This window comes from Mercenaria mercenaria, chromosome 4 (genome assembly GCF_021730395.1).
Source record: "Mercenaria mercenaria strain notata chromosome 4, MADL_Memer_1, whole genome shotgun sequence".
NCBI classification, from domain to species: Eukaryota; Metazoa; Mollusca; class Bivalvia; order Venerida; family Veneridae; genus Mercenaria; species Mercenaria mercenaria.
The window spans coordinates 4,735,565-4,750,322 of NC_069364.1; the positions used below are offsets into that span (position 1 = coordinate 4,735,565).

A 14,758-nucleotide genomic window follows, 5' to 3' on the forward strand; every position below is an offset into this window, starting at 1 on the left:
GTATGGTTTTTCCTCCAAAAATACAAAAATTACAAGTTCAGAGGTGAAAATTCACTTACCAAGCATACTTTTATTACTGCTTAGCTTTTGTGTTTATCACTGTATAAAGACATTTGTGTAGAAGACACTTTATGCTGCTTTCTCGTGGATTTAGGTAATTGTATTGGTGATACACATTCCATAGAATTTATTCCATAACCTTTAGCATGAATTTGGCTTTGTGACCAGTGCAGACCAAGACCAGCCTGCACGAAGAGAGGTTCCACTGTATTTCAAAATAATTTTGCAGACATTTTCCTTGCATAGCGATCAACTAAATCTGTTCTTGAAAGTAAGTGATGTAACTCGGGTAAGGGATCTAAGGCCATCATGGTCCTCTTTTATTAACTTAACCTTATTATAACTTCATCATAACTACATTATAAAGACTTAATGAATCTTCATCAGACTTGGTTTGTAGCACCATTATAGGATCCTCTCTAAAGATTATAAAGTGGAGAAGCTCAGACCCTTTTAGGGGCCAATAGAGCTAAAAATAAAAATACTGTCAAACTACTTCTCATTAACAACTTGATGCAACTTCATTTCATTTCACAAAGCTGAGCTTTTGTGATCGCGCGGTGTCCGTCGTCCGTAGTCCGTCCGTGCGTGCGTGCGTCCGTAAACTTTTGCTTGTGACCACTCTAGAGGTCACATTTTTCATTGGATCTTTATGAAAGTTGGTCAGAATGTTCATCTTGATGATATCTAGGTCAAGTTCGAAACTGGGTCACATACCTTCAAAAACTAGGTCAGTAGGTCTAAAAATAGAAAAACCTTGTGACCTCTCTAGAGGCCATATATTTCACAAGATCTTCATGAAAATTGGTCAGAATGTTCACCTTCATGATATCTAGATCAAGTTCGAAACTGGGTCACATGCCTTCAAAAACTAGGTCAGTAGGTTTAAAAATAGAAAAACCTTGTGACCTCTCTAGAGGCCATATATTTCACAAGATCTTCATGAAAATTGGTCAGAATGTTCACCTTCATGATATCTAGATCAAGTTCGAAACTGGGTCACATGCCATCAAAAGCTAGGTCAGTAGGTCTAAAAATAGAAAAACCTTGTGACCTCTCTAGAGGCCATATTTTTCATGAGATCTTCATGAAAATTAGTGAGAATGTTCACCTGGATGATATCTAGGTAAAGTTTAAAACAGGGTCACGTACCTTCGAAAACTAGGTCAATAGGTCAAATAATAGAAAAACCTTGTGACCTCTGTAGAGACCATATTTTTCAATGGATCTTTATGAAAATTGGTCAGAATTTTTATCTTGATAATATCTAGGTCAAGTTCAAAGCTGGGTCACATGAGCTCAAAAACTAGGTCACTATTTCAAATAATGACGTCATACTCAAAACTGGGTCATGTGGGAAGAGGTGAGCGATTCAGGACCATCATGGTCCTCTTGTTAAGGGCTGGTACAGCTAAGATTAGAATTACTTTTAATCTGAACTACTGGATGGATCTTTGTCAATCTTGGTATGTTGGTTCATTGTTACATCTTTTCCCATTTTTTAGCTTGACTATTCGAAGAATAGGGGAGCTATCCTACTCGCCCCGGCGTCAGTGTGAGCGTCACACAAATGTTAAAGTTTGCATACCACCCCAAATATTTTCAAAGTCCATTGAGATATTGCTTTGATATTTTGCATACTTGTTTACCATCATAACCCCAGTCTGTAAAAAGGAGGAGGCAACTCTATCAAGCATTTTGACTGAATTATGGCCCCTTTTCGACTTACAATATGCTTATTGTAATGTTAAAGTTTGCATACCACCCCAAATATTTTCAAAGTCCATTGAGATATTGCTTTCATATTTTGCATACTTGTTTACCATCATAACCCCAGTCTGTAAAAAGGAGGAGGCAACTCTATCAAGCATTTTGACTGAATTATGGCCCCTTTTCGACTTACAATATGCTTATTGTAATGTTAAAGTTTGCGTACCACCCCAAATATTTTCAAAGTCCATTGAGATGTTGCTTTGAAATTTTGCATACTTGTTTACCATTATGACCCCAGTCTGTAAAAAGGAGGAGGCAACTCTATCAAGCAATTTGACTGAATTATGGCCCCTTTTCGACTTAGAATATGCTTATTGTAATGTTAAAGTTTGCATACCACCCCAAATATTTTCAAAGTCCATTGAGATATTGCTTTCATATTTTGCATACTTGTTTACCATCATGACCTTAGGCTGTAAAAAGGAGGAGGCAACTCTTATCGAGCATTTTGACTGAATTATGGCCCCTTTTCGACTGAGAATATGCTTATTGTAATGTTAAAGTTTTACTCGTAGCTTATATTATACTATCAAGCACTGAGAATAGTTGAGCGCGCTGTCCACTGACAGCTCTTGTTTACAAACAGAGGCACTCAGCCTCATGTAGAAGTCACCAGAGACCTTTAAACAACTAACTCTCAAAAAAAACGCTTGATAGATCTTCATCAGACCTTGTCTGTAGCATCATATATAAGGTCTTCTTCCAGCATTATTCAAATGGGGACTAGAGCTAAAAAAAAAAAAAAAAAAAAGAATTACCCTTAAACAACTTCTCATCAAAATTTGTCTGTAATATCATTACAATGTCTTTTTCCAATTTTGTTCAAATGGGGGTTCTCCATCCTTTGTATGAATAGTTAAAACTAAAAATATAAACAATTTCTCCTCGAGAAACACTTGAAATGGAAAAATCTGTAAACAACCTCTTATGAACTGCTTCGTAGATTTTCTTTAAGCTTTGTCTGTAGCTTTGTTATAATATTCTGTCTTAAATTCATTCAAATTTGAGGAGCAGCTAGAGCTAGAAAATAGAATATTTTTAAACAATTTCTTTTCCTGAACAGCTAGATAATGACCTTGATCAAACTTGATCCGTAGCATCTTTAAAAGGCCTTCCACCCAATTTGTTTATATTGGGCCTTTGATCTCTTTAATGGGTTGCTAGAGCTAAAATTAGAAAACCTTTGAAAGAATTCTCATGAACTGCATGGTTGTTCTTCATGAAACTTGCTCTATAGCAACATTGTAAAATTCTAAGTGAATCCCCAGATTTGTATAGTGGTGTCACTTGTTCCTTTGTAGGGGCTACTAGCTACATATATTCAAGGTCAGTCAAGGTAAGATAATACTGTTTGAACCATGGCTCACTTGTATTTTATTCTATTAAGAATTTTCAGGGGGATCAGGTGTTGTACAGTATTGACATCATTCTTGCTATTAATACTTACAGTCAGCAAATTATGTGTTCTCGGAGTGAGACTCCAGTCATTGACTTATTTATGTCTGAATAATGCCAGGTTGCCTCACCAGGGTATGTATATAGTCACATGAATATTACATGTCAACTACTTTAAAGGTGGTCAATCATGTTGGAGCAACATTTTATGACATTTTTCAGCTTATATACATTTTGTATACTAAAGTATTTTGTTAGAGATTTATTTAAGGAACAAAAAGACTCATCATAAAGAGTTAGATTCCAATTGGAAATGTATAGATCTAGTTTATTATTTTTTGTGTGATTTTTTGCAATTACCTCCCTTTAATATAAAATTATTTAAAAAGTGGACTATTTCTTTAGATTTCAATATAATTTCTAGTTTTACATTTGCATTTGATAAAATATTGGGATATTTCAACTACCTGACACATATGACAAGTTTTTAAACAGCCTATAGCTTCAGAATCCCATCTAACGTCAGTCTATCTTGGTTGCGCTTGCAAATAAGGGGACTATGGGAGGTAGTGATAATTTAACAAACTTAATTCATTTCTGATAAATTTAGTCATAATATGTACTTGTCAATGCAAATTTTTTGATACATTTAATATAATAATGCTTATATTTATATTATTCCTTTGGCAAAATGTGTTTAATAAATTTATATTTAAACCCTATCTTGGTTTGGCAAACAGGATAGGAAAATTTAATTTTAGAAATACTTTCGGTGAAAATCTAACATGAATTAAGAACTTGGTGAACACAGATAATTATAAATGATTTGATATTAAAGTGGCATAATGCGCATCTTACTGCACACAGTGTATTTTTGGTGACTGTTTTATAAAAGCAATTTTCGGTTGCTGTGCATTTAAATGTGTTAATTTAACGGTAATGCCGCATAAGTATTTGAAGTTGATGCTTAAGAAATAAAGAAATCGGACTAATAAAATAATAGTTCTTTTCTTCAATCTCCTACGCAATGATCTCCCTTACATATAGGTGGAGGTTTCTAAAGTGGAAGGGAAGCAACTCCTTCGTGCAGTTTGACTTTTCTTAAAAAGACTGTCCCAGTCAAAATAAGAAAAGTCATATTTGGAAAGTTATTATTTCGTTCTGGAAAGAGGAAGACTTTGGTATATTGGGTTAAAAGCTATTATTTCCTCCACCCTTTTTACACACACATCTATTTCTGCTAGATTTTTAATAGAAAACATGTGCATAATTCCACTTTAACGTTTTGAACAAATCCATTAGTTAACCAAAATCTGATTAACCACCTTTAATGCAAAAGTTATTTTCTACAAAATGCTAAAGATAATGATAAAGATAATAAATGATATTTTAAAAAATTTATGAAAACGTCTACCGCCAGCTAATCGTCGGTATGTTCAGCTGGAAATTAACACTGATCGAAAAGACCGAGAAAATATACGGTTCGAAAATATTTCGTACGAATACGGCCTAATAAAGCGGAAATATACTAGAGTCGCCTCCCTTGTAACTAAGGGGGAAAGCTGACGACGACTGCAACAAATCTGAATTGTTTGATTGGTTAGTTATACCCACGTGGTGTCTGCAGTTGACGTCTCCATGTTTATTTGACAACCTTTGGGTTAGGGGTTTACAGTAAATTAATTGTTCCCATTTGTGATCTTGGTCAATTATTCCAAGATTAAGGTAAGTGATATTTAGTTCTGATATATTTCTATATGTCTATAAAGTTTTGGAGATATTTTCCCCGTTTTAAACATTTTACAGGTATTTTTACTTCAGCTGCATTAAACAAATGATAGCCCTTAATTAAGGCTTAAAGATTTCAAGTAATTTAATTCACTTGGTAAATATAGATTTGTCATTAGTTGTTTGTTAATTTGCTTTATCTGTATGTAAAGTGTACAAGATGACCAATATAAACAGTGGATTAGACACTTCAGATTATTTACTGACAGTCATAAAATTTTAGTGCATAATTTTATTTAACTTTGCTGAGTGTTTGACAAGTCTTCAGAAGTTTTGCATAAATTTTATCTGTATGTATTCAAAGAGGACTAGCCTAGGCTACCTCAATTAAGAAATAAAAGTTTGTTAAATTTGCATTAGATTTATTGTATCAGCAGATATTTTTGACGTTATATTTATGAATCATTTGGCTTGTCGGGATGACTTATGATCTGATATTTTAAAGTTGGCATCCATCTAATGGGACAGTGACAGTCAAATGTTATCACGCGGTCCCAAAGCATCCTATTATTTGGACCTGTAAATGTATCATTGGAAATGGACAGATTTGAGTAGCAAGTATACTGGGCCAGTATTGAAACTTAAGTTAATTATGAAAGCAACATAAATTATTTTTTCCTGACAGTTATGTGTATATTTAAGCCTTACCGGATGTTATCAGGTGGTTTACTCAAATTACTTTAACCTTTCAGCAAAAGGTTTTAAGATCTGTGTTAGTGTCTTGGTGTCAGTTAAAGTATTATCCTATAATGATGTGTTATACTGAAGAACTTTTATTTTGACAGACTATTCAGTGGTCATGACTTTGATAAAATAATTGCACAATATCTATTTTTTTACAATATAATAAGAACACTGGTATCATTCAGTTCATAATAATAATTATTCTTATCATATATGATAATAGTAACTTTATTTAAAGAAAGTAACCAAATTAAGACATATAACTATTCTAAAACAAATTACCCGTCTTAAGTTTCAATGTGGCTTCTGTAAAATGAAAATACAAAAGTTCTGTAAAAATAGATCAAATTGATTATCAAATTTTAATGAAAAACGGAGCAGACTAATGTACAAGTAAATACAACATTGATTTCACTATTGGCAGACACTCCATTGAATTAATTAAAAAGAAAATAATACTATCTTTATTCACAAAAAAGTCATGGCACCCAGATAGACGATAACTAAAAAGAAAACAAAGAAATTGCAGTGAAAGAGAACGTTGCAGCTTATTTATATCCTAACAGATATTTTTATAATTTTTATATGCTTTCGAAACAGGAGAGTGAATCAACACAACAGATATTCTCTGTTGAATGATATTTAAAAACTTTAGCACTAGTGTAGCCAATTTGACTTTTCAAGGACATGTCACAAGAATCTTATTAGTACTAAGTAAGTAAAAGGTGAATTAAAACTAAATATATAAGCTCTGTAGAGACCATAGTTTAAAAAGAAAGTATAACAATAGTTACAATATTAACTTTATTTAAAAAGAGGTAACATATAAAGCATATAACAGTTCTAAAACATTAATCACGTCTTAAGTTTTGTTAAACAACTCAAATAAACAGTCTCACACTGACACAGACAAAAAGACCAACAAAATTTACCTTTTGCAAGCAATACATTCCAGTAACATTGTCAAATTGAAAGTGACACTGAGACAGTGATATTAAGGTGTTCTGCCCAAGCTTTATAGAACACAAGGAAGTGGGAACCAGAATTTGTACATTGAATCTTAACTGTTCAGTTACTAAGTTACAATTTTAAGAAAAACACAACTTGTTAAATTTAAAATGAAATGTGTGATTTCTATCATAGGCTGGTCTAAACACAATCTTAATGTAGAGTTATTGAACTCGATCTAAGCTACTGTGTGTTGGCATCCCACCTTGGTTAAGTATTTGTATTCATGTAAGCTGATATCTGTAAACACATGTGGGAGTGTATTAAAACTCACTGTATTGCTTAAACAGGAACTGCACAGGTTCTGTTACTATTTTGCATTTTTAGCTCGACTATTCGAAGAATAGGGGAGCTATCCTACGCGCCCAAGCGTCAGCGTTAGCGTGAGCGTAACACAACTGTTAAAGTTTGCGTACCACCCCAAATATTTTCAAAGTCCATCGAGATATTACTTTCATATTTTGCATACTTGTTTACCATCTTGACCCCAGTCTGTAAAAAGGAGGAGGCAACTCTATCAAGCATTTTGACTGAATTATGGCCTCTTTTCGACTTAGAATATGCTTATTGTAATGTTAAAGTTTTACTCATAGCTTATATTATACAATCAAGCACTGAGAATAGTCGAGCGCACTGTCCACTGACAGCTCTTGCTTAAAGTAATGCCCCTTTTCCAACTTGGCATTTTTGTTTAGAGTTTGTAAAACTTCATACACTTGTTCACTGTGATTATATATGACATGCAGTACTAAAATATCATAAGTTCATAACTGCTTTACTGTTTTACACATTAAGGCTGTTCTGCATGTTTGGATCGAAATCTTTTCTACAATGTAGAATTTTTTTAAACTCAAATTTTTCAAAACTTCAGAATATACATAGAACATTCAGCGAATAAAAAAGATACGGTTGTGTACTTGATTTTTTGCTAAACTGATTTGAAAAGTTTGGATCTCCAGCGATATTTCATAATGGGAGTCTGTTGGAAAATCATAACTTTCTTAACATTTTTGCGAACAGAAATTTTTCTACAATGTAGATTTTGATGAAACTTCTCACAGCTGTTAATAAACACATGGCCAGTAATTTGGTGAAATAAAATGTATAGGTCTGTGTGCTTATTTTTGAAATATTTGACCATAATTAAGGTGAACCAGACATTTCATGCTAATTTTAAGACATAAATATGAATTTTTTAACCTGTCATATGTTTTAGTATCATATTTTGACATGGAAATATAACAACAGTGCCACTAATAAATTTACTCACAGGTTTTCGATAAATTCATCAAATGATTGTCATTTCCGTACGCGGAATCCAGGATTTATTCTACGTTTTGCAGATAAATGACATTACGCCATCACTTCCGGTTTATCAAACGTGCAGAGTTACCTTAATGCCTTTCACTTGGCAAAGCTGTCTTTTGTGTGTTCCTTTATCTCTAAAGTGTCGTAAGATGGGAAAGTTCTAAGATACAAAATCATCGCTATTTTTGTACTATTTAATGACTATTCTTCCACCATACCACTGCTCTCATATCACTGCCTCCGTTTAACTTACTAACCATTGACTTCATTAGTTTAACTCTTTTTAGGGACAAGCCTTGAGTAGTCGTGTGCTGCTGTCCCTGAAACAGCTCTTGTTACAGGTCATGTACTCATGTAGGTGGTATGTTTACCACTTTCTCACTAGTTGATTGTTTACATACATACATTAAATTCAGTCATTGTATTGTTCACTGCACTTGGATTGAAAATGTGAATAAAATATTGGTACTTTCGAATGTAGACAATAGTGTACTGTATTTAAACTGGGGTGAAATATTTGAACTGTGATGCTAATTGAATTCTCTTTCATTTTGATCAGTTATTGTAAAATCGGAAATCATTGAAAAAGAATTCTGAATTAAATGAGCATTTGTAAAAATTTCTTCTTTTAGGCTGAACTTTTTTTCTTGTGTAATAAAAATATTCAGTAATTTTTTATGGTTTAATGGACTTTTGACAAAGAGAACACTGACTTCTAAGTATGTTTCTTAAGTCTTACGATAAAAGACAGGGTCTCGATATGATTATCTCATGAATATGCATCTTTTTGGTCAAAGTATTATCTTACACATTAATTTTAAGAAAATTTGTTGGGATGAAAAAGTGCTGGTTTTTTGCACTAATGATGTACATTAAAGAAGAATTAATTTTAAACCTCCATTGTATTTGATTTAGATAGATTACAGCACTTTTAGGTATACCTGTATGTTATACCACTTACCGTATTTCAAGTAATCATGTAGTGTCTTGTGCCAGCCCTAATCATTTAATCCATCTCAACATTTGATTAAATCTATTGTCTTCATGTGTTTAAGATATATATTTAATTCCCTGACAGATATCATAATCCTTCTTCTATAGTTGATAGTCTATACAATACAGGGATCAGCCTAGGTCAAAATTTTAGGGAGAAGTGACTTCTCCCTCCACAGAATTTAGGGAGAAGTTGAGAAATTTAAGGAGAAGAATCGGCATAGCATTCAGTTTCTTGCCTATATATATCCACTTTCTGTGGGTCTAGCTGTAACTTATAAACAGTAATTATTTAAGAAAATTGATTCTTGCATTATCATTTTCATGAATTTCTAAATAAAGTATAAACTTAGCGATGAAAAAGTCGCCTTTAAATTTTTATCCGAAATTTACATGTCCGAAATTCGTAAATTTAACAGGTGCACGATCAAAACGGCGTGAAAATTTTCATTAATGTTTCGATTCTCGTACTTTTATAATGCCCGATTTTTGCACCAATTTGTTCAGATTTTACATTTAATTTATTCATTTATTATTTTTTTCGAAAATAATACCAAACTCGTAGTTAATGGCGATCTTTTTACAATATTTTGTACGGCAGTTCTGACGTCCGCGAATCATTTTTTATCCACAGTACCGAGCCGTTCATTTACAGAAATTGACCGTAATTATGGTAATTGAAATAATTTTTGAAGTAATCTTTAAAAATGAAAGAATAAATATACAATTGTTGCATAAATCATGCTCTCGTTAAGTTTATCGGTTTTTTTACACGCCGATTGAAAATTTTCAAAATGGCGGCGGCTTTACTATATTATTGATTGACACTGTTAGATATGAACGCTACGATTGGCTGGAGTTTGACAGGCGAGTAGGCGGGGTTGACTATGGATTTATCGATAATTTAATCTAGAATATGCATCAAGTTTTGCAACTTTAAGTAAACAGATAATAACTCGCTGAAAAGCTCGGCGATTTGGATTTCGCCCGGAGGCGATAATTAGGCGAAGTGGCCGACTTTAAAGCGACGATATCGCTCAAATCGCCTTGTAGGCTGTAACAATATTGTATTATAAATTGTTAATTCTGGTTTATTGATAAATTATGTCAGGTAGACATTGTTCCCTGATTTACATGAAATTAAGGAACTGAAATGACTGTGACTATGACTTAGATGTATTTCTAATTTGTTTTAGCAAGCTGGAACTGTCAAGTCTGTTTCTTCTGTTGTTACCAATTCAATCCAGCAGTGTTCTTACACATGCCTACTGTTACTTCTTCCACCATACCACTGCTCCCATACCACTGCCTCCGTTTACTTAATTACTAACCATTGACTGCATGGCAACATGCACTTTCGCTCATACAAGTGAAATTCAATGCTTTTTAGTCATTTTTGCATCATAAGCTATGTCATCTTTAAAATAAGGAGGCAAACTATATTACAATTTACTTCAATTTCATATTCTACACAGGTCCTTAAATCAATTCAAGGAGATAACAGAATACTTACATACCTCTCTATTGTTTGAAACTATTTAAGGAATGAAAGAATTGATAAAATCTTCAATTTTTTTGCATAAATTTAAGTACTTGATGTAATTAATTTTGCCTGGGAAAAGCCATTAAGGCAGATCGATCGCGAGAGCTCAGATAGTGGTTAAGGTGGCAGAATGCTTATTTCAAAAAATGATTTCATGTTAATCTACTAAAGTCTTATAAAACTATAAAACAGAAAATACTCAGTATCAGACAGATTTTCCATAATACATATTCAATATCTAATTGTAAAAATAAACCTAATGAAAAGTGGAAATGTTCAATACAGTTTTATTCAGTTTCTTCGAGGAAGTTCCAGTTGTGAATTTATGTGACAATTTATGACTCTTTCTTTTGGTCACGCAAGAAATGCTTTCCTTTCAATTTGTTTTATGCCCATAAAATGTAATAAATGAACCTTTTTTCCTTGTCCTATTTCAGCATGATCGATCAATGTGAAAATATAATAGCCTGAATAGGTCAGTCAATAAAGACGGATTTTCATTTATACACATTCAATATAGGTGTTCTATACACAACTGCTATTGAATTGCGTTGTATCGAAGCATGGTTGCTTAGAACCACGAACCTAAACAATATAATACAAACAGATTAAAACTATTCAAACACACGTCTTAAAGTATTCCATTATTTATTCATTTAGATATATAGAGTTTAAAAAATTGGATATGCTCTAACAGTGAGTTAGATATTTTACGTTGATATACATGTTTTTTTTATATTAATGTGTTTGTAGAAACAGAAAATAATGTGTGTTTTACACTTAAATAAAATGGATTGAAATGGATTTATAAAAAGGTTTTATCTATGTACATTATCTATATGATTATGAATGCATAGAACCCTAGTGATAGTCTTGTGTAGCATTTTCACTTTTTTTAACCTTTTTAAGTCGGTGTTACCTTTTGTTTGTTTGTTTGATTTCTAAACATAAGTATTTAATATAGTATCGGAATTTTATTCTTAATTTATTTTTCATTTAATTGTGTACAGACTTGTCAGGCAAGTTTTAACCTGTTAGGTTAAACGTAATACACTTTTTTCGTTGTTAAGTCTTAAGTTACAACTGTAAAAAAAATAATCCATTAATTTAATTATTTGTTCTAAATAGTTTTATATACATCAAATATTTTCAAGCAAAGTATATTGATATGTTGAAACAGTCATTGTGAGTTTTAAATGTAAACTTGGGACTTTTTAGGCAAATTATAGGCTCTTTTTGAGTGTTTTTTTTTTTTATTCAATGATCTTTTAATGTAGAATCAACCAGACTTGAGTTGAAATTGTTGATATTGAAATAACTTATGGACATTTTAAATGTGGATAATTCTTGAAGGATACATTAATTTAGAATATTACTACAAGGTTTGTTTCTGAATTCTTTAAATTTTGGTTATATATTTTGATTCATGATATCAACTTAGCAGTGTTTTTAAAATAAATAAAAAATCTACATCAGTATTAATAAAGTTGATTTTCTTACAAGCATGATGTCACAAACATCTAATCTCACATCAGTTTTTTTGCTGTGTGAGTCTATATACCAGCATTTTACTAAGGGGTATTACTGTCAAAAGGCTACTGAACCACGTATAAAATTTATGCTTCCATGAAATTTTGTCGAAGCTATTTTGCTAAAAATTTGAAGTACATAGTTTCTAAATTTCAAATTTTTCTCCATGAAGGTTCATGAACCTCTTTGATTCTTATAATATAATCTGTATAGCAAATATCTTCAAAAACAACACATTTGTCAAAGTAATGTTGCCATGCCAACAATGATAACATAATTTCTTAATGACTTCTGTTCATTTGGGAGTGAAATTCTCTCTCGAAAAAAAGGTGCAATTGCATATTTTTAATATTTATGTACATCAAAGAATGAAAATTTTGGTGTCAGTAGCTGTTATCAGGGGAGTGTTGTCCTGATAAGGTAATGCATACATGATGTCCTTAAGCCTTGAACAAACAGCTTTACAGGTTTCCATAATATTCCTATTATCAGTAACAAAATGAACAATATTTGTAAAAGGAGAAATAATATAACGCCAGATTTATGACTGAATTATTGATAATCTGTCGTTAGTTGTTGACAGAAGTTTCCAGTAGGCTTATAGCAGGCATTTATGACATTGATATCAGAGTTAACTGTATTTGGAAAACTTATCTCTCATAGATTTTACTGTTGTATAAACAAAGCACCTTTATTTATGGATTTAATAAGTGATATACAAATATTAACTAGAATTACTGCACAGAAATTATGCCCAAAGCTTAAAGGAAGTGGATAGAATGTGAACTTCTGAAAATATTTTCTTTAAAGAAAAAGAGCAAAAAAACGTTCCAGCCAAGTTCAGCCTCACCTAGGAGAACCTTAGCCTACAGATACACAACTTGTGCTGATGTGTTTTGCCATTTAATATCGCAGGGTATTGATATTTATAATAGGCTATTAGATTTGTATGGAGATATATTATGCACAAGTTTTGCAGCTAAAATATTGCACGACTTTAGAAGCGTAATATTTTTCCGCAGAACAACGAGTGCTTAATACTTGATGCAGATCTAATAATCTTTTAATTACATACGCATTTATATTTAAAATTATAATTTATTATATAAATGATGTAAATATAAGTTTGTTCTTAAGCTTGAGTAAAATGGAAAGATCGTTATTAAAGAACTTTTAAAAGCACTGAGATACAAAACTTTTAAAGGTGATGAGATACATAAAACTGACATCACAAAATAATGATGTCACACAACCGCTATGAAATTTGAATGTCTGTATGGAAAAATGTTAGGTTCCATTGATTCTGCCTTTGCGACAAGTGTAGATCTTGATAAGCCTGCACATCCATGCAGTCACATCAATATCTTCACTGTTTGCCATTCAGTCAGTATCTTTTTGGTATGCAACCCTTTTAACAGTCAATGTTTATATTGTCCAAATTGAAAGATGGACAAGTTCATTATAGAAATTCAACAGGGTAATGGGCCCATATTTCCCAATTTTATGGAGAAAATAGGCTCTGTTATCAATTCCTTATTTACAGCTTCAGTCTTTCAAATAAAAACTGATTAACCAGATTTTCTTTTACAATAACAATCCCATAATTAGAAATTCATTGCGAACATGATAGCATTTAATACTTCCATTTATTGACCCTGTCAATATCTTCTTGATATTGATTTAAGATACTTTTACGCAATAAATGCTTGACAACCCAATTTATGGCTATTGAAGAAGTAAGAAGAGTCGGGTTGGTAAATATTTGTCAGCTTTTTATATATCTATACAAACACGATCCTGATAGTGTAAGACAGCTAACAGTAAGTGCGACTTTGTGAACCAATGACGGATGGCCGTAATAAGCATTTGTGTATATTATCGCCCACAGAAATAGATAACATTTATATTTCCATATTGATTGGTATAGATAAAGGTAGTTTTTAAAAATCTGACTATTTGTGATCCACTCTGAAAATGTCATAACACTAACATAGTTAAAAGTGAGAAGTGTGATCTTATAAGCAGCACTGTGTGAAAGGTTTATTAACCTAATCCAAGTGGCGCGATTTATTTTATTCTGATAAACTTGACCCAAAATGAATTCTGCCAAGTATGCAACTGTCTTATTGCTACATTTTTTCTTGCATACCAGACGGGGATTTCCGTTATTTTTACCGGTGCTGGAAAAATCCATCTTACACCCCAGGGTGTAAGATGACTCTTGTGCTTTAAATGACGTATTACGAACTATGCATGTATGTAGTATATATTTTATTTCAAAAAACGGAATAAAAATCCAATACCTTGACAGTTCCTCTTTGTTCCTGATGGTATATTTCTCTATTCAAAACACGTTGTTTTATCAAAAAATCATAATGTTACGCAGCAACTGATAAAACAAAACCGGAACTAGACATTGTTATTTGTCTTTGAAATGTCATGACTTCTTTCCCGTTCACGGACGTTGGTTTCCCGCGCTTTGTTTAAATACGCCTCTATAAGAAATAGTTCTAAAAAGAAAGCCATTCGATTGATTTTTCTAAATGTTATTTCTTGATATGGGTATGCAAGAAAAAGATTCTGTCACTGGTTATATAGGTGCAGATAGGAATATTTGGCTCTCGGGTAACTGTTTAGACGGTTACTCTGTAGGAACCTCGTTACCGCCTAAACAGT

At 32.3% G+C, this 14,758-nt stretch overlaps 1 protein-coding gene across 6 annotated transcripts in view; it reads left to right on the forward strand.

Annotated features, from left to right (window-relative positions):
* The first annotated feature begins 4,794 nt into the window (after positions 1-4,794).
* Positions 4,795-14,758, forward strand: part of LOC123550871 (outer dense fiber protein 3-like) — a 33,354-nt gene continuing 23,390 nt past the window's right edge. For 5 of the 6 annotated variants that reach the window (XM_053540235.1, XM_053540230.1, XM_053540233.1 and 2 more), the window contains exon 1: positions 4,795-4,953. The gene's annotated coding sequence lies outside the window, so the exon portion shown is untranslated. Of the gene's footprint in view, positions 4,954-11,095; positions 11,249-14,758 lie in introns of those variants that run through there. The other variant, XM_053540231.1, reaches the window with a different exon arrangement.